Raw genomic sequence first — 25,465 nt, forward strand, 5'->3', positions numbered from 1 at the left:
ATAGGAATCATGTTTAGTATCAGAATTACGGCTTTACTTAATTTTATAACAAATTAACTACATTTAACTATTTCTCTTGAGGTAAGAGTAAGATATTTGATAAGTAATACTGGGTGGATTTGCTTTTGTTCTTCATTCAGGAGCACACTGCAAGTGGCTCCAAATAAACAGATTATTTCTGAAAATGTGCTTAATACTGTTTTTTAGTATTGATAAATGTATTCCTTCTATAATAAAAGCTCACATTTGAAACATATGAACATATGTTTCTCACATTCTGAGTAAAAGTAACTGAGGGATCACATGAACTGGATAGTCTAGGAAGGGTTCCCTACTTTATTGAGGACATTTTGGGACCCAATGATGGTCAAGTGATCTGATTTCATTTTAAGAGTTCTTGGTTCTAAACAAACATATTTAATGTTGCATTATGCACTCCTTTCCATTTTTATTCATTTTATAATTCCTTTGGTTATTTAAATAAGGATCCCTGGACTGTGATTTGAAAATTATAAGTTATTTTCCCTTAGCTTCGAATTTACAATAAACCAAATAGCGTGTAATATGTTGCAATCTTAACTAAAATAAATTTCAGTTTGCTCTGCAAGCTATACAGTTTTCTTTCTTTAAAAAGGTTTTATAATAAACATACATATTTCTCATTCATCTCTATCAATTTTAATCTCTATAAAGTATTGCCAAACAAAAATAACCCATAGAAAAGTCATTGTTTAATTTCACTTTATGTTCTAAGCTGAAAAACACTGTTCTGTAACTTTCCAATAAATTTCTGCTTTATTTCAAAACAATGTCTCCCAACACAAATCAGAATGTTTGTGAATTTATTTAGAAGCAACTTTGAGAAGATGACTTACCTTCAAAGAAGAAAAAATTGAAGGTTTCTTTTTTTTGTTTTGTTTTTTTCACAAAGAAAAGCTCATATTTTGTATGATTATTCTATGGAAAAGAGGAATAAACTGAACTCAACAGGCTGACTAATCTCTTATAGAGGGATAACCAATTTTCAAGTTATAGTTCCATTGTACATAAACATAACATTAATACTCATTTTTAAATATATCTTAACATTTATTAAAAGCTCAGACTATTCAAGTACTATATTCTTTGTTTATTTTTTTAAGATTTTATTTTTTAAGTAATCTCTACAACTAATGAGGGGCTCAAACTTACAACCCCGAGATCAAAGGTCAAATGCTCTACTGACTGAGCCAGCAAGGACCCCCCAAGCATTATTTTCATTGTATAAAAGTACAATTCTTCTTTATATTCGAGTATTTAGAAGTTTATATTCTAAATTTTCATACACTAATCTCAACACTTGGATTGATAGGTCTATGAGGAATTTCTCTGCTGTCCCTGTTTTCTCTACTTCCCCTGCATGTCTGTATCCCTCTCTGTCTCAAACTGACCAATGAAGGGAAGGGGCAAATGATGATTTTTTAGATGGCTCATTCTCTTCATTGTTTTTGATTTCTTTTAAAAAGGGGATGAGAACACAGTATCTTTAGCCAGTAATGAATTACCTGCTTTCTCTGATCACACAGATTTACATGTATCTTGTCCTAGCCCAAATTCCATCTCTAGGAGTCCATTATCTGCCACACACCAGAGAGTTGGGAAGGCAGGCATGCTAAAGAGACCTGACTTGAGAATCACTGAAAACTTGAGTAAAGGATTCTGTGCATATATGAAGGCAGCAGAATGGAGAAAAACTGCACTAGTCCCTTCAAAGAAGGAAACAAATGAGGTGAGGTGTTAGGCTGACAAACATCAATATAGGAAGAGAAACCAAATTACTATATACAGTAGTTCACATTTTTCTTGTCTCAGTATAAGGAAAAGTAGCTCTTTCTATTCAGGTCACCAACAAAGCTAATGCCATTAAGAAGCTATTCAAGCCTCTGGGGTAAGCTACATGCCTTTCTTGCTGGCTCATATTCCTCATGTAAAGGTTTCTTTTCCCTGTGCTCTAGAACACTTTCAGTTTACAATGCCATGAAGGGGGTTGTGGACTGGCCACTGCGTGGAATTCTGCAACAAGTGATTTTGCTCATTAAATGCAGTAAGTGCACTGGGGTCCAGAGGATCATCACATAAAGCAGTATGGTGGCCGAGGAAAGCTGACTTTCCACCATTTCCCAAACTACTGGAAAACTAAGGGAGTGAGAAATCCACCATGAAAGACTGCTAAAGGTAATACTTAAAGCCTCTTTCACTGACTAAAGGTGAGCTGGAAGAAACTGCAGCTGTGTTCCCAGAAACTGCATGGATTCTTCACTGATTTCCTTGAGCAGATTGTTGAGGCTTCCTTAGCATTCACTGACAGTGACCCGGGGTAGATAAAATCTGCCCTTTGGTCTTAGCAACCTTTCTCAGGCTCTTCTGCCAACTATCCAAAATCTAGTTAAGAAAAGGGTGATAAAATAGCAAAGACATACTATTATTCAAAGTTTAATAGCAACTACTTGGTTTTGGGAAAACTGAGGAAAAAAAAACAAAAGAAATTAAAGAGTGCTGTGTTGGCTGCTAGTTGGAACTCTTTGTTAAAGAAATAATCTTTATTCTGACTAAACTACAAAGGGCAAAATGAAGAAAGGACTTTTTTTGTCATTATTGCAAAAAAACAGGATGTTGAAAAGGAGGCTGTGTAAAGAGACTCTGGGGGTGCAGGAATCAGGAATAAGGAAACCAAGAAAGCCCAGAAGATTAGGAAGTGATTGACAAGCATCTTAATGAATCTCAAAGGGGTGGACTGGTAATAATGGTGCTACTTATTATTCTGAAACTTCCTCAGAAATTTCTTGCTTGTCATCTGGTGATGGATTATACGGGTTGCTGGTATTTCAGATAGGTCTTTTATTTCTTCCTCTTCCTCTTTTACCATACAGATAGGTTCTCTTGCAGAGAAACATGTGCTAGTTATTTTCTCTTGATTTTCTTGTAAATCTACTAGAGAGATAACCCTGTATTCCAGATAGTCTGTGGAGCTCCTTGGAGAAAAGACACCTAAGTTGGTCAACTATGTGCCTTCTGAAAGTAAAGCGCATGATTGGTAGTGGCAGTCTCATATATTCTGGGAAAACACTCAAACTACGTAGCTTTGTGATATGACAGAGAGTGGAATTCTCATACCTTTCTGGAAAAACACTGAGTTGGACAAATCAGTGAATCACTTTGGAGGATATCTGTGAGACATGTAATCTGAGATAAAGAACCATAAAAATCATTTCCCAAAAGAATAATCCATAGTCATATGTAAAATAATATCTTTTTCATTATCTCCAATAGAGGGAATAAGACAGTTATAAAGCAATAAGAAAAATAAAGAGTAATTTAAATAGTGCACTCACCTTTAATACTATACCTCTGATGAAGGAGAAAGATAAATTGATATAGATGATTAATCACTATACATTTTTGTGCAACATTTTCCCATTAATCTCTGTAGTTCCAATGCAATAACCATTCTCACTTCTGCCTTGAGTAACACTGTCTGCACAATATTTCTCTCTACTTCATCTATGTTCTGATTATTCTCTATTTCGTTCATTTCACTAGAGAAAGGATCTAAATTATAGGTTACCTTTGCTTAGGAAGGAATCCAGTATTTATGCCAAAGTACTCCTCAAGTGTTCTTGGGACTTTCCTATGCTTTTTTCTAGACATTTACAAAAAACTCAGGGAACTTTGTCTCACCAGAAAGATTTGTAAATATTTGAAATAAAGATGACTTTGCTGGTGTCCTCAGAAACTTGAGAGCACTGCAATACTGACACTTGGTCTTTTTTATAGTTCTTTGCTTCACAGGACATGAGTCCTCACTGCACTAACTGCAAACATTATGTTCATGTGAAGTCAAACACTTACAGCATCTGTTGTCAGCTGGTGGGCCACAGAGTGTTACAATCTACAAGTTAGCTCACTTTGCAAACCAAATGACTTACTACCTAAAAAAACCCAAAAGACCAAAAAAAAAAAAAAAAAAAAACCCCAACAAAGACTATTTAGGGGACTAATACAATATTGTGAATACTGGGTTCTAATTTTTTTCAGAAAATGCTGGAGCAGTTGTGTGATTATTAACTATTATGGTTCTGTCTCTATACTCTGAGGAGGGCTTGGGGTGCCTGGGTAGCTCAGTGAGTTGAGCATCTGACTTGGGCTCAAGTCATCATCTCGCAGTTCATGGGTTCCAGTGCCTGTTGGGCTCTGTGCTGACAGCTCAGAGCCTGGAGCCTGTTTCAGATTGGACTCCATATCTCCCTCTCTCTCTCTGTTCCTCCTCCACTTTCACTCTGTTTCTGTCTCTCTCAAAAACAAATAAACTTTAAAAAGAAGTTTAAAATCTGAGAAGGTTTTTTAATAAGTGAAATTGGGTACAGTCTCTACCCTGCTTTAAAAAATGGAGCAATTTTCTTTAATAAAGATTTTTTTTACCTCAACAAAATCTATTGTTTCTCATGCAAAACTGACTGTTGATTTGTCAGAAATAAAAATTTATAATTACCTGCTCAGATAGCATCATTTCATATTAGAGTTCACACAAAGTAAAATGACAAAGTTTATAAAGATCCTCAACAGATTAGATAATGCTTACCAACACTGGCGTGGGGGGTGCCCAGATGCTTTACTCAGTCCACAAATTCAAATGCTATTCTTTTCTGGAAACAACCTCACAGATGCAACCGGAAATCATGTTTAACTACAGATATCTGGGCATTCCTTGGTCCATACAGTCAAGCTGATACATAAAATTCATGATCAAACTTAAAAATAAAAACAAAATAAAAACTGGATTCATGTTTCTCATGATAAGACAACTTCTCAGGAAGACTGGACTATGGTTCCCATCCAGGACTTGAAATTTAAGTAGTCTAGAATAAGTGGTATTGTTTACTGAATGCAGATTAAAGGAGTTCTTCCAGAAAACTTGCTTCTATTCGTAGACTGCCTTATTCTGCTATGCACAGGGTTATTTCAATTACTTAAAAAAGCACATATTACTAAAAATCAAACATGTTATTGTTACATTAGTTTTTTTTTCTGTATTGCCAGTGTTGTGAGTGGAATTGTGTCCCTCAAGTACCCACATGATGAAGTCCATCTGTACCTCAGAATGACACTTTATTTGGAAACTGGGGGTTACCAGTATAATTAGTAAGGATAAGACCATATTGGAATAGGGTGGGCTCCTAATCCAGTATGACTGGTGTCATTATATAAGAAAAGAATATATGGACATAGACAACAGGCACAAGGAGAATGCCATATGGAGATAAAGGCAGAGATCAGAATTGATGCTAAGAATCACCAAACATTGCCAGGAAATCACCAGATGACATGCTAGAGGGACTAAACAGTCTCCCTCACTGGCCTCAGAAGGAACCAGCTCTGCTGACATCTTTTTTTTTTTAAGTGTTTATTTATTTTTGAGAGTGAGACAGAGAGAGAGAGAGAGAGAGAGAGAGAGCAAGCAGGGGAGGAGCAGAGAGAGAAGGAGGCTCAGAATCCAAACAGGCTCCAGGCTCCAAGCTGTTAGCACAGAGCCTGACATGGGGCCTGAACCCATGAATCTTGAGATCACAACCTGACCCAAAGTCAAGTTCAAACAACTGAGCCACCAAGGTGCCCAGACCCTGCTGACATCTTAATCGTGGACCTCCCAAGCCTCCAGAAATGCAAAACAATAAATATCTGCTTTTTATACCAACCAGTATGTGGTACTATTACAGCAAACCTAGCAAACTAATATACCCAGTAATGGTTCTCACAATCTCATTTTCTATCACTTCTAAATTGTACTCCCAGTATAAATAGGATTTATATTTGTAACTCTTAACAATGTGATGATTGACAAAGTAGAAGTGGGGCCATCTCTATTAATAATTTTTTATAACAACAAAGTAAAAATAATTAACACATATTCAGGTACTCAAGCTCTTCTCTCTCTCTCTCTTTCTCTCTGTCTCTTTCTTCTGTCTCTCTCTGTCTCTCTCTCTCTCTCTCTCTCTCTCTCTCTCTCTCTCACACACACACACACACACACACACATACACACAAATGTACTGGAAGGATGATGTAGAAATAAACACCTAATTAATGCACAAACAGAAATCTGGCATTCACAGATAGAAACTGCAAAATACAGGTCTAATGTCATTTAATAAACTTTGGGATGCAGGTTCACTCCATACCCAATATAGATAGATAAACAAAGGTGATTGTCTATCACTAATGGAGATTTAGGTGGCTGTTATAATAATGTAACTGTTGATTTAGATTCAATGCCAAAACAAAAGAAAACAACAAGCCCGCAGGTAGGTTTGTCCTTAAGACTTAAAATAGAGCTATACATAAACACTAGAAGTTCAATCTCTGCCTTTTAATGAGTGCCTCACCATAAGACTTTAGCTCTAGATGATGGTGGTAGATATCAATGCATTTCACATCTGGGAAAAGACTACTGAAAATTATAGAAAATTACTAAAGAGACTAAATTGTCATATCAGTGTGATGTTAGTTACGACTGACTGACACTCAAAATTGGGCCTTGCCCAATGAGAAACTTCCGATTAAAAATTTAGACTTTGAGTCTTCAGAGTTGAGTCATTTCTTAGGTTTGGAAGAGACAAGACTTCATAAAGAACCACTAAATGGTATTTCGATAATTATTTGAAAATGCAATATTAATGACACAACTGATAAAATATATGGATAAAAACATTTCTGTAATGTAGATAATAACCAAGTATCTGATTTAACTGTTTACCATTGCAATGATATATTAAAAAGCTATTCCCGGGGCGCCTGGGTGGCTTAGTTGGTTAAGCTCCGACTTTCACCCAGGTCATGATCTCGCGGTTCTTAGGTTTGAGCCCCGTGTCGGGCTCTGTGCTGACTGCCAGCTTAGAGCCTGGAGCCTGTTTCAGTCTGTGACTCCCTCTCTCTCTGACCCTCCCCGGCTCACGCTGTCTCTCTCTCTCTCTCCTAGAAATAAATAAAACATTAAAAAAATAAAATCTTAAAAATAAATAAATAAATAAAATAAAAATAAAAAGCTATTCCCCCAAAGTAAATAAAGTACTGACTTTTAAAAAAAAAAAGTCAGTAATTTTGTTGTTTTATCATCATTCTGACATATATTTTCTTTTTATGTTATATAGATTTGCTGGATATTTAGACTGCTGTCACTTGGCTAGAAAAAGATGGGAACAGCAAAGGAAATAATAATTAGAAATTTTAATGTTACTATTTTTAAGTGAAAAAAAAGAGACTTCACCTCCTCCCTTTTCCAAGAGGAGTCATTTTAAAGAACTTTGTGAGTTCCTTCTTCCTCTCCTTGAAATATGTGTAAACCTTTTTGAAAACTAAATGCAAATCTTGCCAATTTTTGGGACTCAGGAATGTGTTTTTCAAGGACCTGGGCACCGTCTCTTTGAAATGCAAACATCAAGGAAGATAGTGCACATCTCTCTCAATTTCTATGAGAAAATAGGAGCCTCATTTGGACAGAAGCCTCTCTCCAAGTTGCAGAACTACCTCTTGACATAAAGAAATGAAAAGGTTATTTTTCTTTAAGAAAACAAACTAACATAGATGGCCACTCCCATCACCAAGTAAATTTAAGATGAACTATGTGTGACAAATGATGCTGTCATGTTCAATATCTGGAAACTAGTTATTGTTTTTCTTGGGAACATGAGTGTAATGGATTGTATCTGTTTGGCTCTGTCTTTGAAGTCTCTTAGTGGATTGTTTTTGACGTGCATCATATGTTGGTTTAATGCTTACACAATAATAAAATTGTTTTTTTTTTCTCTTCTAATTTCATGGGGAGATTATCTGGGCCAGAAAAAGATTTCATTTTTAATTCTATTTACCCAACATATGATACCAAAACTTTATAGTTATTCTAGAAGAGCAGAGAACAGATCAACCTCACTTATAGACATGTATACAAAACCCTTACATAAATGGTAAAAGTGATAAAGTATGTGCATGGATATCCAATTGCATTACTTATAATAACATAGAGCGCAAAAACTCTTCAACAACAGAATGAACTTTAAATTACACATCATTCATTTTAGTAAGGATGTAGCCAATAAAGAAATATTTTAAAGAATGATGTTGAGGGCACCTGGGTGGCTCAGTCGGTTGGGCGTCCAACTTCGGCTCAGGTCATGATCTCACGGTTCATGGGTTCGAGCCCCATGTTGGGCTCTGTGCTGACAGCTAGCTTGGAGCCTGAAGCCTGCTTTGGATTCTGTGTCTCCCTCTCTTTCTGACCCTCCCCTGCTCTCTCTCTCTCTCTCTCAGAAACAAATTTATTTAAAAAAAATTTTTTTTTTTTCAAAAAAAGAATGAAGTGGGGCATAGAAATTGTATCCAGTTTTTAATCTGTGATCTGAGTTTGCCTTTTTGTTTTCCTCACCTACTAATGCTCTGGGTCTATTCCACTTGATTTTCATACCTCATTTTCAAACTGCCTCTAAAAGTTTGAGCTATTGATTCTCTCAGCTTTCTGTTATGTTGTGTCCTCTGGCAGTAACACCCAGACAGAGGATGATCTGACTTCAAGCCTTTTTGTACAGTTTAATGAAAAATATTTTTAAAATAAAGCAGGACTCATATTCTGATTAACGGAAGATCCACATGTGATGGTGTAGCAGGATTCTTGCATAGGGTCATGACACTGAAGTTTTTCTCTCCGGGAAGCAACTTTATTCCTGCTGGAACAACACAGTTGGGTTCACACCTGAAAAACTGACCCCGAACAACACATGGCACAGTTTTGAGATATATATATATTTATTTATTATTACTTCTTTGTCTCCCATATATGGTAACACACATAAACATGCAGCATGCAGTCTGATTGAGTGGTCTACACGTTACAAGGTCATGAGAGATGTTGTCATGCTCCTGCATAGTCAGATTACCTTGAGGTTTTTCTTTTCTTTCTTTTTTTTTTTCCTTAGGGAGGAGACCCTACCATAATAGAAAAGAATGTCTGTCTATAGAATGTCACAAAATATAATCACTATACATATTTGAAATCTTTTCATCATGTCTGGATAGAATATCTGGACATAGCTTCCTGAAAGGAAATCCAAATCATATCTTACCTCTTATCTTTTTGAGATGCTGAGCATGGTGAATATTAATGCTCACCAAACTAAGCAGAGATAATGGTTGTTAATAAGGCCCCTTCTCCTTCTCTTGGAAAAGTTGTGTGACCAGTCTGATCCTTCCTTACTTCAACCTTTTGTTTTTGTGTGTGTGTGTTTGTTTTTTTGTTTGTTTGTTTTTACCATTTTACCATAAGTAATGTAGTTCTATTTTAAGTTGTCTTTGTACTAATTTATTTGAATATTCAACACTCCCACCAGACTCTGGTTAATTTGCTGCAGGGCCAGTCTTAACAACTGTATACCTCCTGTTATTTCTCAAAATGCCAGGCACACAGTATATCCTTAATATTTATGAAATAAAGGAAGAGTAAAAGGGTATGAAGGAAAAAGAAAAAGCGAAGAAGTGAGGATATCTGGGCAAAGCCTTAGGATAGGCTGAACTAAAACTATTAATGAGGAGTATTCCATGTCTTCAAAGTTTTTTTCTACATATTTTCCCTGACTTTGGGTAAATTATGAATTTATCCAATGGCAATCTCTAACTTCAAATTAAAACATAGACACAACATATAAAATACACTTCAGTGCATAATTTGAATGAATTGATAATATTTCCAATAATAACTTACCATTTGCAAGATTTTTATATGGAAGATGAAAGAGATAAAGAATGGTAAAAATGATGGCCAAGAAATTTTACTCAAAGAATGACATTTAACTTATATATTTTAAAAAACTCATGCTTCATCTCCAAGGTATTTAGTGTCTGGACTGACTCAAGTAGGCTTTTGAAAATCTTTTTTTTAAATCAAATTTGCCATTGCAGTAAGTTTTTAGAAGTATTAATACAGATTTTGTGCTAGCCTGTCATGACAAACAGATTAAAATCCTTTTTGAGATATTTCTTCAATTTTTAAATAATTACATTAAATAATGATAAAAGCCTGATTATTAAGTTGATATGAGGACTCAAATGAAATGCATGAAATATGAACTATTTTAGGCAACTAGTTCCTATTGATTTGGCATCAGATAAAATTAAAAACTATTTGTTCGTTGATTTGAAGGTTCATTCAATTTTATATCTTTTATGAATCCTACTTTTTATGTTATAATTAATGAATCAGACTTATTATATAATTTTTTGATGTACATATAATGCTTGATAACAGTCTCAAAATCTTGCATGTCTTCTGTTCCAGACTATTCCATTTCTCTATATTATTTTGTGATGTCAAAAATTTAATATATACTTCTCATTTTAATAATTAATGGATAAATACAAAGTTGTCAAGAAGAATCGCTTGTCCTCAAGGAATTCATAAATTAGCTCATGTGACAATAATAGGTACTTAACATTATCTGAGAAGTAGTATAGCATTACAGTTAAGAGCTTGAATTCTGGACTCAGACAACCAGGTTCAAAACTGTTTTGTGGTTACATCTCAGTGGACAAAATCAACTCCTCCTTCCCCAAGACTGGTTCAAATATCAAGACTGATAATACCATAGTCACACAAACACACACATACACCAAAGAGGTATGATGTTTTATAACTCATAAAGGTTTTTCAGGCGAGGAAGACAGGGATCCAAGTCTACCTCAAATCTTTTGAGTTGAAGGGCTCTATGGCTTTGGTTATTTTTGCAGTTAGGGTATGAAGGTGGGGTGAGGATTTCAACATATAGGCAGAGGATTGTGCTTGAACCTGTCACGATGGCCAAAAGCCAGAGCATGTGGGCTTTCTTACTGAGTATTGTCCAGATGTGGAACAAGAGGGATCGAGAGAGGGTTGAGGCCTCTGGATGATGTCAGTTAATCAAGCACCAAAATGGAGTCAGACTCTTCATTTGAAAAAACAACTTCATTATTTCCTAGCTATGGGACATTGGGCAAATCACTTTACTCACATTAATCAGAATAATATCAAACTCTTCTTCATAGATTTGTTTCATTTACTGTATAGATAAAATGGAGCTAATATAGTCCTTACCACATAGAGTTATTGTGGGGATTAAAAAGATATATGGATATTATATTCCTTAGAAACTTTTTTGGCACAGAAAATAATCTCAGAACTGGATGTTCTTATGGAATTGTTATATGATAGACCCTTGTGTTAAGCAGAGTATGTGGCATTCATCTGCCATCAAGAGCTCACATTGTCCACGGGAAGAGCTTAAAAAGTAACTCTAGTACTAATGCTATAAATTAGAAAAAAGAAATGATTTAAATTTAGAAATGGGAGAGCTTACTTCTAACACTGGAGCAGTTAAAATTTGACATCTATATTGAAGGCTGAGTAGTGGTTTCACATGGAGAGAAGTAGAGAAAAATATTTTTCAGACAGAAGAAACAGTATAGCAGAAACACTGAGGTACAGAACGTGTAAGGTAGGGAACGGAATGACAATTAGAGCACCAGCAATGGGGAGGACTGGATATCCCTAAGACAACCAGTGGCCTGTGAAAGAATTATACTAGATTGCCAAACTGTGCATTATAAATAAAAATCACAGGAGGTTTCAAAAACAGAAATGAATGACAATAGAAACAGTGGAAGAATCACTCATAAAGGTGATGCAATTTAATATCTGAATTGTGGCATTTTTCTAAATTAAGAAAGGAAGTTAAATATATTCCATGTAATGGTAAACACAAAGAGAATATATTTCTGGATATATCTCTGGAAAAGACTTACTTGACCAAATCAGAAAGTAGATATGCAGAGACTGTGATGAATAAATCAGTAAACACTATGGTATCATATTTGCAACAATCAAGTATATTCATAAAAACGGTGGAAGACATTAGTAGGATGATGGCACACACACACACACACACACACACATACACAAAATCAAAAGATATGGAAACATTCTGCCTATCTTGAATGTAATCCAAAAGTCAACTGTACATAGAAAATCTACTGTCCACTGTGTTTTTTTTTTCTGCTCAGTTTACAGTAGTGAACAACAGAGCTGAGGCCATGGCTCTCACAAAGCCTATCTCTAACAATGAAGACAAAAGGTAAATGAATAAAGAGATGATTTCAGCTGTAAATGTTATGAGGTAAAGAAAACAGAATGAATGATAGAAAGTGAGTTGGGGCATGTGGGGAATTTTAGAAAAGCTCTTCTGGAAGTTCTGGAAGTTTGATCTGAAATTTCAATGACAAGGCAAAGTCTATGCAATGATCTAGGGAAGAATATTCAAATATAAGATGGTTTGAGGAGAAAATAGGTATGAAGTGATGATGGCTTCAATTAGAGTGTGGGAAATGTAAATAAAATAAGAAAGCGTAGGTAGAATATCCTTTACGGGAAAAACAAATTAGACTGGGTAAATGAATAGGAGATGAAAGAGAAAGAACGTGCAAATAAAATACCAAGAAGAGAAAGCAGAAAAAGTCTAATAATATTGAGGGTCTGAATGCTTTAGTGTGCATTTTTCAAATAAGTTTTATAGTAACAACTCAAGCTACATGGTAGAAGTCATTTAACATATGGGAAACTGTGGTTGTAAACTGTTACAGGTTTTCTTAGAGTCACACTTCAGAATTTAAAACCAATCTCCTAACTTCAAAGCCCATGGTACTGGCATTTTACCTTGCTTTCGCCACAGCTTTAAGTGATGCGTGGCGGTACCACTGGCACAGAGAGAATATTTAGAAAATAAGGTTTATGCACTTAGAAAATGGATCTTATTTTAGATATCTACATGGAATTATATACTAGGCTTTTGGAGTTGGAAAACAAATAAGAAAGGCCTAAGGCTATACTGATTTGAATACACTTGAAAAAGAGAAAGTTGGAAGATAAAAAAAAAAAATTTAAAAAGCCTTTGGTGATACTTTCCCTACTCAGTTTATGGGCCCGAAAAAAACTACTGATCTAATAAAATCATTATAATTTCTTTAAATTCGTTTACCATTTGATTACTGACCATGAGTATTTCAATATTTTCTGAATGAAGGCATATTATTAGTGAAACTTCAATGCCAAATTTTCTGACAAAAACTGATATTTGCCTTATTTGAATGCTAAACAGAAAATCTCTATTGAGGCAATCCATTTCAAAGCAAAAATCTAGTTAGTTGCGAAACTTTGGTTTTATTTTATACTAGTTCTAGAATGTGAAGACAGGGTCACCTGAGTGGCTTAGTCGGTTAAGCATCCGATTTTCGCTTAGGTCATGATCTCGCGGTCCGTGGGTTCAAGCCCCGTGTCGGGCTCTGTGCTGACTGCCAGCTCAGAGCCTGGAGCCTGTTTCAGTCTGTGACTCCCTCTCTCTCTGCCCCTCCCCTGCTCGCGCTGTCTCTCTTTCCTAGAAATAAATAAAAAAAAACATAAAAAAAAATTTTAGAATGTGAAGACAATATGAATATTAAATGATATTCAGAATACAAAATATTTGCAAAAACACCACAATTTAAATAAGCTTGAGTAATTAATGAAGAGAATAATACAATGAAAGAACTTAAAATACCATGGAGAAGAATTTATGCTTTTTGATACATTTAAAGTTATTCAGAATAATTAACATGGAAGAAATAATGAAGGACTGCAGGACTCTGGAAAGATAATAGAATAGGAAGCACTAGGAATCTGTCTCCCCACCCAGACAACGACTGCACTGGCAGAATCTAGTAATGTAATTATTTTGGAGCTCTGGCATCTATTAAGCCTTGCAACCTCCAAGAGAAGGCTTGAGAAGTAAACTGGATTAATTCAGTTAATTTGAGCTTTTAGTTCAGCAGCTACTACCCATCCCCCACCTTCTAGCCCCCTGACAGAGATGCATACATATGTCCCTAGAGGAGTTTCTATATAGATTACAGAAGCCAGGGTAGGCCATAATAGCCTTATTTTCAAAATATCAAGATTATATGATAAAGAATATTTTTATTTCCCTAAAAAATATCTTTGTGAAGAAACAAAATTTTAAGGATGTTTTCTGAATTGGTCTGAGGTATCTGGAATTGGCTTCACAATTTAATTGAAGATGTTAATGATTATTTCCAATAGCAGAAAGGGCACTGATAGTCCATTGCATGAACTTGCAAAAGAGATAGGCAAACGTCTTCATTGATTACTCCTAGTGACCTACTTATCATGAGCCAATTTCAACAAAAATTGAACATTTTTGTTCAAATATTTGTTTTGAACATTTTTGGAAAACAAACCAATATAATGAAGTTCATGGTTGTTCCTGCTGATGAACAAAGTGGTGGGGGGAAAAATGGATGAGTTTAGGATTCAAATACCCACTTCAAGTGCTTCATAAATGATCTGAAGGTGTCTGTTTCTACCCTAGAGTCTACACTATGCCTTGTAGCAGCTGAGTGAAAACTTCTGAAAATCAAATGTGGAATCCTATCCCGTGACTGGCTGAATTACAATGCTTGACTCCTAGATTTCTAGGAATTGTCTATTGTTAAAACAAAAGCACTGATTGGGAAAGGATGGGTCACTGTAATTTGGGATGGAGTCATGTGGGAATACTTTAATGAAACTGGGAACACTGAGCTCCTAAATTCCAATGAGTCATCTCTGCCAGTAGAAGAAGTCTCCCCATCTACACTGAACATGGCCTCTGTATGCCAAGAAGAAGTAGTGCCCCCATTCAGACTTTTCCCAGAAAGTGGCCTCCCTTTCTGCAATGAAAGAAGCCTCCCTACCCCCAGTATAATCTTCACTACTTCCAGTGATATCAGCCTTTCCACCACAGTCTGAGGGAATTAATAATTCATAGGCTAAGGCAATTATAATGGCCTTTCCTCATGCAGTTGCCTTGTGAGGTGATGCTTATTCTTTCTAAGACCAATCTTTACCTCCCATTTATGCTTCTACACCTATAACCCAACTCTGGCCCCAGCAGGCCCATAAAGGTGATATACAAAGTATGACCCATGGATAGGTACACTATACTCCAAAAGAACTACTTGAGCTTTCTTTCTTTTTCTTTTAATTCCAGTGTAGTTAACATATAGTGTTATATTAGTTTCAGGTGTATAATATACAAGTGTTGAATCACACTTCCATACATTACTCAGGGCTCATCAAGAAAGGCTTACTCTTGGGGTGCCTGGTGGCACAGTGGGTTAAGCATCTGACTCTTGATTTCAGCTCAGGACATGATCTCACAGTGTGTGAGATCAATCCCCACATCAGTCTCTGTGTTGGTGGCATGGAACTGCTTGGGATTCTCTCTCTTCCCCATTCTCTCTCTCTCTCTCTCTGCCTTTTCCTGGCTCATGCATCTGTGCACTTTCTCAAAATAAATAAGACATTAAAAGAGAGAGAGAGAAAGAGAGATCCCCCTTACTTCTTTTACCCATTCCCCTACCCACCTTCCCTCTGGTAACCATCTGTTTGTTAAGAGTCTGTTTTTTCATGTCTCTTTTTTTTTCCTTTGTTTTGTTTCTTAATTCTACATTAAGTGAAATTATATAGTACTTGTCTTTCTCTGACTTATTTAACTTAGCATTATACTCTCTAGATCCATCCATGTTGTTGCAAATGGAAAAATTTCATCATTTTTATGGCTGAATAATATTCCATAGTGTGTGTGTGTGTGTGTGTGTGTGTGTGTGTGTTACCTTTTTTATCCATGCACCTACTGAAGGACACTTGGGATGCTTCCAAAATTTGGCTATTGTATATAATGCTGCAATAAACTGGAGGTTTCTAATTTATACAGACAGAAATGCAGAAAACATGTGGGAATGAATACTAAGGGGGTGAGATGATTGTGGAAGGAACAAAAAGTTGGATGGGGCTAAATTTATTGAGATGAGCTAACTAAACAGAAATTCTGTATTGAATGTTACAATTCTGAGAATTAGAAAGTGTTAGCTGGTTGGTTGATTGCCTGAAGCATGGACTGAAAGGTGGCCCACAGTTAGTGAATTAAAAATGCTTGGGGGCGCCTGGGTGGCTTAGTCGGTTAAGCGTACGACTTTCGCTTAGGTCATGATCTCGCGGTTCGTGGGTTCGGGCCCCGCGTCGGGCTTTGTGCTGACTGCCAGCTCGGAGCCTGGAGCCTGTTTCAGATTCTGTGACTCCCTCTCTCTCTGACCCTCCCCTGCTCACGCTGTCTGTCTCTCCCTCTCTCCTAGAAATAAATAAAACATTAAAAAAAATTAAAATAAAAATGCTTGACAATCTTGATTTAATGTACAAGAAAAATTCAAAGGCTTACAAGGGATTGGAAAGTAAAAGTGGATTTGTCATTTAATAACTATAACTGAGAGTGTCCAGAAGACATACCTTTCACTAACACTGTGAGATATAAATTTGTGAGGGCAGCCCTGTCATCCTTGAAAACTTCCACGATCACATTTCTCTATAGACTAGACTTTAAGGTAGGAACTGCATTCACTGAAATGCAACATGAATGATTGGATTCCAGGGTAGCAGGGGTCAAGTGATGGCACTCAACCATCAAAAGCAAGGTGGATGTGGTTATTGTGATGGCCAGCAGAGTCATAATGGCAATCAGAGAGTTTGTCTCTCACATACGGATACCATTGTTTAGTTTATCATGGCATTCTTATAAGTGATAGAGATAGGAAGCCTACTAAATGTGAAAATAATTTATATAAGCAGTTAAGCTCTAGGTTAAATGTACAAAAGGCCTACCTGATGTATTAAAAAAAAAAAAGCCATAGCTCCTCCATTAATTCCCAGACTTGAGTCAGTTTATAAGACCAGAGCCCCTTGAATGAACAATAGGCTGGGTTCCCTTGAGAAAGGATCTCAGTACAGTACCAAATATACATACTGTTAAACTTTCTCCCAGCCTTATCCCAAAAGGACCTAGTCTTTTGCCAGGGTAACTGTGCATTTGGGGAAAAGGAAATAATCAGAACTTCTGCAGACTAGTGAACACCATCTCTGAACAAACACTGATTTGAGGAGACTCAAAATGTCACTGCCTCTACCTAGGAAAATAGTAAACCAAAAGCAAATACCTCATTCCTAGACGGATTTGAGAGGTTAATGTCATCACTGACTTGAAAGATGCAGGAGTGATGATTTCTACCACATCCTCATTTAACTAGTCTTTTGGCCTATGAAGATAAAACAGGTGGACCCTGGAAAATGACAGTGGATTCTTATAAACTACCAAATACTGACTCCAACTTAAGTTGCTGAATCAGATGTGGTTTCCTAACATATCCCTGGTACCTGGTAATACTGATCTGGCAAAGGCTTCTTCCTCAATACCTGCTAACAGAGACCACCAGGAGCCATTTGTTTTAACTGGAAAAGACAGCAATACACTTTTGCTCTTCTACTTCAGGGGTATATCAACTCCCAGCCCCATGTCACAATTTAGTTTCCAGGGATTGTGATCCCCTTTCCCTTCTAGGAGACATTAAACTGTTCAATTATTCTAATAACATTATGCTGAAACTACCTAGATAGCAAGAAGCAGCAAATACTAGGAGCACCTGGGTAGTTCAGTCAGTTAAGTGACTCTTCATTTCAACTTGGGTCATGATCTCATGGTTCATGGGTTTGAGCCCCACATCAGACTCTGTGCTGATAGTGTGGAGCCTGCTTGAGATTCTCTCTCTCTCTCCTTTCTCTCTCTCTCTCTCTCTGCCCCTCCCCCACCTACTCTCTCTGTCTCTCAAAATAAACTAACTTAAAATAATTTTTTTTTAAAAAGAAGTAGCAAATACTCTAGAATTATTGGTAGGACACTTGCATGCCTGAGGGTGGGAAACAAACCTGGTCAAAAAATTAGAAGGCTTCCATCTGAGTGGAATTTCTAAAAGTCCAGCATGTCAAGTATGGTACACGCCAAGATATCCCTTCGATTTTATAAATTAAGATGGTGCATCTGTCCCCTCCCACAACCAGAAAAGAGGCACAATGCCTAGTGGGCTTCACTAGATTTTGGAGATAATATCCCTCTTCATTGCACTGCCCCAGTCCATTCACCAAGTAAGCTGAAAAGCTGCTTGTTTTGTGTGAGGCCCCGCGACGGGTCTTGACTGCAGTGTAAGCTGCTCTGTTACTTCAGCTATAGAGTCCAGTCAGGCCAACGGCCACTGACGTGGCAATCACAAAGATGGTACTCACCCTAATAAATGACTTAAATACAGTTTCAGAACACAAGATCATAAGTTCAACTGGATTTTTATGTATTAGACAAATAGAAAAAAATATGCTTTAATAAATGAAACTTAAAACTATAATGCAAAACCACTTCACACTCACTAGACGGTTAATAATAAAAAATACAGACAATCTTAAGTTTTGGCGAGGAAACTTCATACCTTGCTGGCAGGAATGTAATGTGTCACAACAAGTCTGGAAAATAACTTAGACTCCTCACACTCATCAAAAAGTACAACCTTTGATTATTTTGGAATTTACTTAGTTTATATTCTATGGAAACTCTCACATAAAAATAAACTGTTTGCTTTATTTAAGCTCCTCATAGTGACCACTGTAATTCTAAATTATCTTTGGTGAAATTATGCTGTTTAGAATGGTAACTCAATGAATGACAAACTGTAGTAATTTAAATAGCTTGGCTTGGAGAGGGCATGGAGTTCTGTTTAAACTAAGAACTCTGTTTAAGTTGGCAAAGACCAGTTTAAAACTTTCTTATGCAACTTGTTTCTTGTGCATCCAACCCCAATCTCACAGTCAAGAACTTCTAGCATATAGAAGTTTTGGAGATGAGTTTCTCACAGAACAAGAGTCTCCTAGACAAAGAAAGACAGTCTGAGAAAAAAAATCTCATTAAGTTTTTAAAAATGGTCTGAAGCAACATCGGTCCAAAAGTTGCTGTTCTGAAAACCTACCTTCTGAACTCCTCAGACCCAAGAGCCAGGTCAAGGAATAAATTTATTGAGGTCTATAATCATTAATCATTATTTCCCTATGAATGTTTTACAGACTTCATTCATACTAAAGCACTGATGAAGTATGATGACAAATAGTAATGTTAACAACAACAAGAATATTTTCGACCAATGATGAAAGTTTTTCAAGTAAGATCAGATAGCCAAAAGATTCTTAAAATAAATTTTACCTCTTTAGATACAACAAATAAAGTCTCACATTTGATCTAACTTCAATAAAAACAGAATTCTTAACAGAATGAGAAGCTTAGCTATTTTTGTGGCCGAACAGACCCTGAGAGAGTCCAAAGGTGCCTCACTGGAGAACACTGTTTTTGAGTCAAGAGTCTTGGGTTACCAAAGTGAGGGGCTCTCAAATGAATCTTGGTGTAACCTCCAAATTACTGAACTTCCCAAAGCATCGATAGAAAACCTGTTATCAAAGCCTAATGTATTAGAATTACAGAAGTAAGGAAGAATGTCACTGGAATGACTTTTAATATGTCAGTTTGGCTAAGCTCAATTATAGTCCCCAGAATTCCCTTTCTCATATGCTTCTGCTACAAATGATATTCTCTTAAAAGAGGTGGAGGAGAGAAGGAAAGCCCAAGTATTTTTATAACATGACATAATGTCTCCTATTATTCAGTTAATCGCTACCAGTTATGGCTGTGAAGTGATTTGGTAGATAGGACAGTAGTCTCTAATCAGTTGGTTTTAAGTGAATTAAAAGGGTCTGACTTAACTAGAAGACCTCTAAGAGAGGGCAGAGACCCATCTTAAAAGATTTTACCTGTGAATAACAAACTTTAGCCTGTGCTTTTGAGGTTCCACTCTGCTTGTGATCTTCCTTTCCTTCCTGACTGTCCGCCTCCTGGATTTTAGGTTTGCTTAGCTAGTACCATAAAATCAATTACATAGGCCAGTTCTATAAAATAAATATTCACTTATATAAAAAAATTCATTACTTATAATACATGCAATCAATACACATTCCTTATAAGTAATACACATTTATTACATATATATGTATATATACTTATGTTTGTATATACATGCATATATGCACATATTTGTGTGTGTATGTATCCCATATGTTCTATTTCTCTAGCTGAACACGGACCAATACATCTGTCTCACCAGTCTTTGCTATATTTCAGAAAGGAGAAGTTAGAATAAATGATATATTACTCTGCAGTCTGTTTGAGCTTGGTGGTTTAAGGTTCCGAGTGGAGTAATGAATCTACTTTAGTAAATGTTTTTAAATAGCAATTTCAGAGTGGTGGATGAAGCAAAGGAATATTTCTGAGTCAAGTCATGATAAGCAAACAGTTGTTTAGATGAGTTTTTGCTTTATAATAAAGACTATGTAATTTACACAATTTCATCAGTTCAATATTAGACAATTATTCAAATAATGTAAAACAATATATATTTTAAGGCACCTAGGTGGCTCAGTGGGTTGAGCGTCCAACTTCAGTTCAGGTCATGATCTCACAGTTAGTGAATTCGAGCCCTGCATCAGGCTCATTGCTATCAGCTCAGAGTTCACTTCAAATTCTGTCTCCCTCTTTCTCTGCCCCTCCCGGCTTTCTTTCCCATAAATGAATATATATATATATATATATATATATATATATATATACACACACACACATATATATACACATATATATACACACATATATATATACACATATATATATTTGTTTTCCATTCAATATATACTCTTTTCTGCCATATTATTCTACTATTAACATAAAATTGTGAGATTATCTTTGAATATTTAGTTTCAAATTCTGAAAAAATCATGCAACTCAAGTGCTCTAGACACATTGCTTATGCTGGAAAAATTATCAGTATTCTTTGCTTTTTCTTACTCAAAAGATTTGAATTCTTTCATTTTGGTGTCATAAAAAGAATTTCGCATTTGGAGTCAGAAGTTCTGAATTTATCAATTTATCAGTTGTCTGGGTGTTTAATAGTATTTTAAGATCATTTCAATTTTTATTTCCTTATTTATAAAGTCTGAATAAGAGTTATTTTATCTACCAATTGGGACTGTACAGATTATATACATATAAGATACTACATATGAAAATAATTGTTCTTAAAGCTTTATGAAAATATGTACTCATATTTCATATTGACATATTCTTATCCAGTATTTTCCTCTACAAATTGTTCTTATACAAATTATTGTTTACAAATAATCTATTCTATCATTGCATGAAGAACATATAATTATTCTCATTTCACAGATAAAGAAAATGAAATTTTTGCAAGGTCATACATATGGTTAATTGTTATGCTCTAATATTTTTAAGGATGGACAGTTGTTGTTTTTCACTCACAGGTGCCTCAGTCAGGCAATATGTATTTAATCATTTATTATATCTGGAAGCAGTGCCTAAAATATGTATTGTATTGCATATTTTCCTTGCTGCCTTTGCCAAGTGAACTTTGAGGTAAAATAAACTAGAAAACATGCTACTGGCCACATACCTAGAATCCCTGTTTACATTTCCTGTAGCTACTTCTCTATAACAGAGGATCAGAAATCTCAGAAAAGTCCACAGATACTCATAGTTCTCAGTACATGCAGTAAGTGTTACCTCAATAGAAATCTTGTAAAATGCATAATTTTTATTTCTGACTCACTTATATAAGCTATAAGAGGTCATAGGGTTTGTCTAAAAACAAAACAAAACAAAAAATCACTTCTTCAAATGTCAAAAACATTACAATTCAGGTACTGCTGTAAGCCCCAAAACACTATCTCCATTCTTGATTCAGTCTAAAGCAAAAGAAATTAGACTGTTTTTGAAACAGTGAGAAAGGCTTAAAAAATCATTTTTAATCATGTGTCTTGAAATTAAATGATGTGAGAAAGTACAGAAACCTCATTTATCAAATTTTACACTATAAGTGACATAATGAGCCTCGATAATAATGTAAATTAAACATTAATGGAGGATTTTTTTGTCTATTAAGGCTCAAAAATTAAAGATCAAAGAAGATACAATAGCATGGTAGAATGACTCAACATCTCATTATCATGTTAGTTATTATTCAGAAATGTATGATCACCAAACTACCAAGTAATAATATCATCTCTGAAAGTGATGTAAAGGAACTCTGGACTTCATCAAAAAACTGACTGGACATTTTTGAAGTTTATGAATTTGCGATTGCTCGCAGTAGAAATATAAAACCTTAACCAACATAGTTCATTTGAGAATTTGAAACAGAATCATATTTATGTTGCTAGGAGTTGCTAATCTTAACTCTAGCCTGTAGAAATATGTTTCTTATTCTAAGAATGGCAAAACACACAATCCGGAAGACTGGGAAAAGATTTGTCAGGAAATATGCAGACATGGCTGAAATGTGTACGTTTAGCCTGCAAATGAGCTGTTGGGATAACAGATACATCTATCGGAGACTACTGGTCAATATTTTCAACGTAATCACAGATAGATTAATGCATTATCACAATTAGGTAGTGTTCTATGGAAATACTAGTTTCTGTAAACAGAGCCAATTCTTTTCTATTCCATTTTTCATACATGTAACAGCAAAGTTATATATTTTGAAAAGTGTTTTCAAGAAGACAAATAAGCTCTTTTAAGCGTTTTAGAGCTTGTATAAATGTCCGCCTGAAGCTATAGTGATATAGCACAATTCATGTCTTTCTGAATACATTTCAAAAGTAGAATGCAATAGCATAAATGAAGGGCCTTTTGGGGTGCCTGGGTGTCTCAGTCAATTGAGCGTCTGACTTCAGCTCAGGCCATAATTTCATGTCTTGTGGTTCAAGCCCCGCATCAGGCTCTGTGCTGATAGCTCAGATCCTGGAACCTTCTTCAGATTCTCTGACTCCTTCTCTCTCTCTAACCCTCCCCTGCTCATCATGCTCTGTCTCTCTCTTTCAAAAATAAATAAGCATTAAAAAATTTAAAAAATGTGAAGGGACTTGTAAGGAAACAGATGTATTAAATTTCAAGAGGAAATTCACCTCATTTTTAAACTTCGTTAACACTTTGAGATGACTGAGTCAGCTTCCAGCAGAAATCTAAGAGTGCCATCATACTCTGCCTTTAGTTACGATCTAGAGAAAATTAGTACCAAAACAAAATTTTCAAAACCACTGATTTCTTATTTATCAAATTGGTGGAATCATTATATATACGGTGTGTAAATACAGTTTTCAAATTTTAAGAACTTGGCCTTCATATAAATATAAAACAATATTTTGTTCAAAATATTAATCAATAAAGGAAGCAATAAGATAGTAAAGTTGGTTCAAAACCTATTTTCAGGGGCACCTGGGTGGTTCAGTTGGTTGTGCATGCAACTTTGGCTCAGGTCATGATCTCAGGGTTTGTGGGTCTAAGCCCCGTGTCGGGCTCTGTGCTGACAACTCAGAGCCTAGACCCTGCTTCAGATTCTGTGTCTCCCTCTCTCTCTGCCCTTCTCCCATTTTGCAGTCTGTCTCCCTCTCTCTCTCAAATATATATAAACATTTAAAAAATATTTTGAGGGGCGCCTGGGTGGCTCAGTGGGTTAAACTTTCACCTTCGGCTCAGGTCATGATCTCACAGTTCATGGGGTCGAGTTCCGCTGACAGCCAGCTCAGAGCCTGGAGCAAGTTTCGGATTCTGTGTCTCCCTCTCTCTTTGACCTTCCCTTGCTCACACACTCTCTCTCTCTCAGAAATAAATAAAAAACAAAAGAAATAAAAAAAAATATTTTGAGAACTGAAAATTTTTGTAATCACTGAAAGGAATGCCAAATGAAATATGTTAATAGTTACAAAACCGGTTAATGTCCTACAGAGCATTAAAAATATAGTACTAAGATTATCTTTTCTACCATACAAAAATCCACAAGTTAACATATAACACCATAATGTCTGGGTGCTAATCATATAATAAATAGCCAAGATAAACAGAAGTGCATTTTCCTACATAATTAATAATTTAATAAGACTGCTAAATAATCTTCCATTAGGATAATGGAAGGAAATGGTCATCTTCTTATTTTATTCAACAATGCAACACACACAACCACCCACACATAGTGGGTGCTACATTGTGATTACAGAAAACGGTTTTAATAAACATATATGAAGCATCTCCTTAGGTAATCCAAATAAAATTGTAAGACATTTTAAGAAGACATGAAGCCACTATAGTTTACACTCAATATTAAAAAATGACATTATTTATATTCACTGTATACCTAACTACAGTAAACACTGAATAAAGTTTAAAGAAAATACAGAAGAAAAAATCTGCAGATGATTTTTTAAAATGTACACAGGAAGAATTAAAATATCAACATTTCATTATCATTAAAATATTAACACTGATGGGGGACCTAGGGGGGTCATTTGACTGAGCTTCTGACTCTTGATTTTGGCTCAGCTCATGATCCCAGGGTCATGGTATCCAGGCCCACGTCAGGCTCTGCAGTGAACACGGAGCCTGCTTAAGATTCCCTCTCTCTCTCTCCCCCCTCCCCTACTTGTGTATCCTCTCTCTCTCTCTAATAAAAACTTAAAAAATAATAAAATAAATAAAATATTAACACTGAATATATTTGTTTCTTCACATTGATGATAGAGTTTAGGATGAAACTTTGTGGCCAGCAACTGTGTGTTGTTGTAGTACTGAATGACCAGGTAGGGTAACATATAAAATGTTAGTTTTTATCTATGGATTCCCATAGTTAGTTTTTATCTATGGATTCCCATAGATAAAATCAACTGGCACCTCTAAATTTTAGAGTAACAGATAACTTTAGAATAATTTCCAATTTATATATTAGATCAATTAAATTTCTACCTATATATAAATGTACCCAACACAAATGGTTGCTAATAATTATGACTGTAACACAACTTCCACCATAATGATGCTTAATTGATATTCTAATGAAAGAGATATGACCAGTCAATATTTTTACATTTTGCTCAATTTAATAAGCTAAATATTTTTCAACTTCAGTTATTGGCCAATTTCAGGATATTTTTCAATTTTTCGGAAAAATTTTAAACAGACATCACAAAATTAATTTTTTTAAAGTTTGGACAACTTAGAAAATTCACCACATTTTATTGTACTCTGAGATTTGAGCATGGTTACAAAAAATTGGATAAATACATCATTATCTGTGGATAATTCTTTTATTTAAACTGTGATCCTCATAATCCATCAATACATATTACATTTATTTCAGATAAAATGCTTAGTGTTCACAGATGTATAGAATTGTGAAATAAATAACATGAAACTTCCTTTTCAAAGTACTTCATATATGATAGATGCTATTTTATCTCTCTAGTACCTTAAATCAACATAGTCAATAAGACTGTAATAGCATTGTTTGGTGACAGATGGTGACTACGCTTCTTATGGTGAGAACTGAGTAATGTAGAGAT

At 35.5% G+C, this 25,465-nt stretch overlaps 1 long non-coding RNA gene across 1 annotated transcript; it reads right to left on the reverse strand.

Moving 5' to 3' along the window:
* Positions 1-8,596: 8,596 nt before the first annotated feature.
* Positions 8,597-13,347, reverse strand: LOC120226335. Its single transcript, XR_005526994.1, has 2 exons — positions 13,307-13,347; positions 8,597-8,750 (listed from the first exon to the last, which is right to left on the reverse strand). It is a non-coding gene; the product is annotated as an uncharacterized LOC120226335 (long non-coding RNA).
* Between the last annotated feature and the right edge of the window lie 12,118 nt (positions 13,348-25,465).

Source organism: Hyaena hyaena, unplaced genomic scaffold, assembly GCF_003009895.1.
Source record: "Hyaena hyaena isolate Hyena2069 unplaced genomic scaffold, ASM300989v1 scaffold_1652, whole genome shotgun sequence".
Lineage (NCBI taxonomy): Eukaryota > Metazoa > Chordata > Mammalia > Carnivora > Hyaenidae > Hyaena > Hyaena hyaena.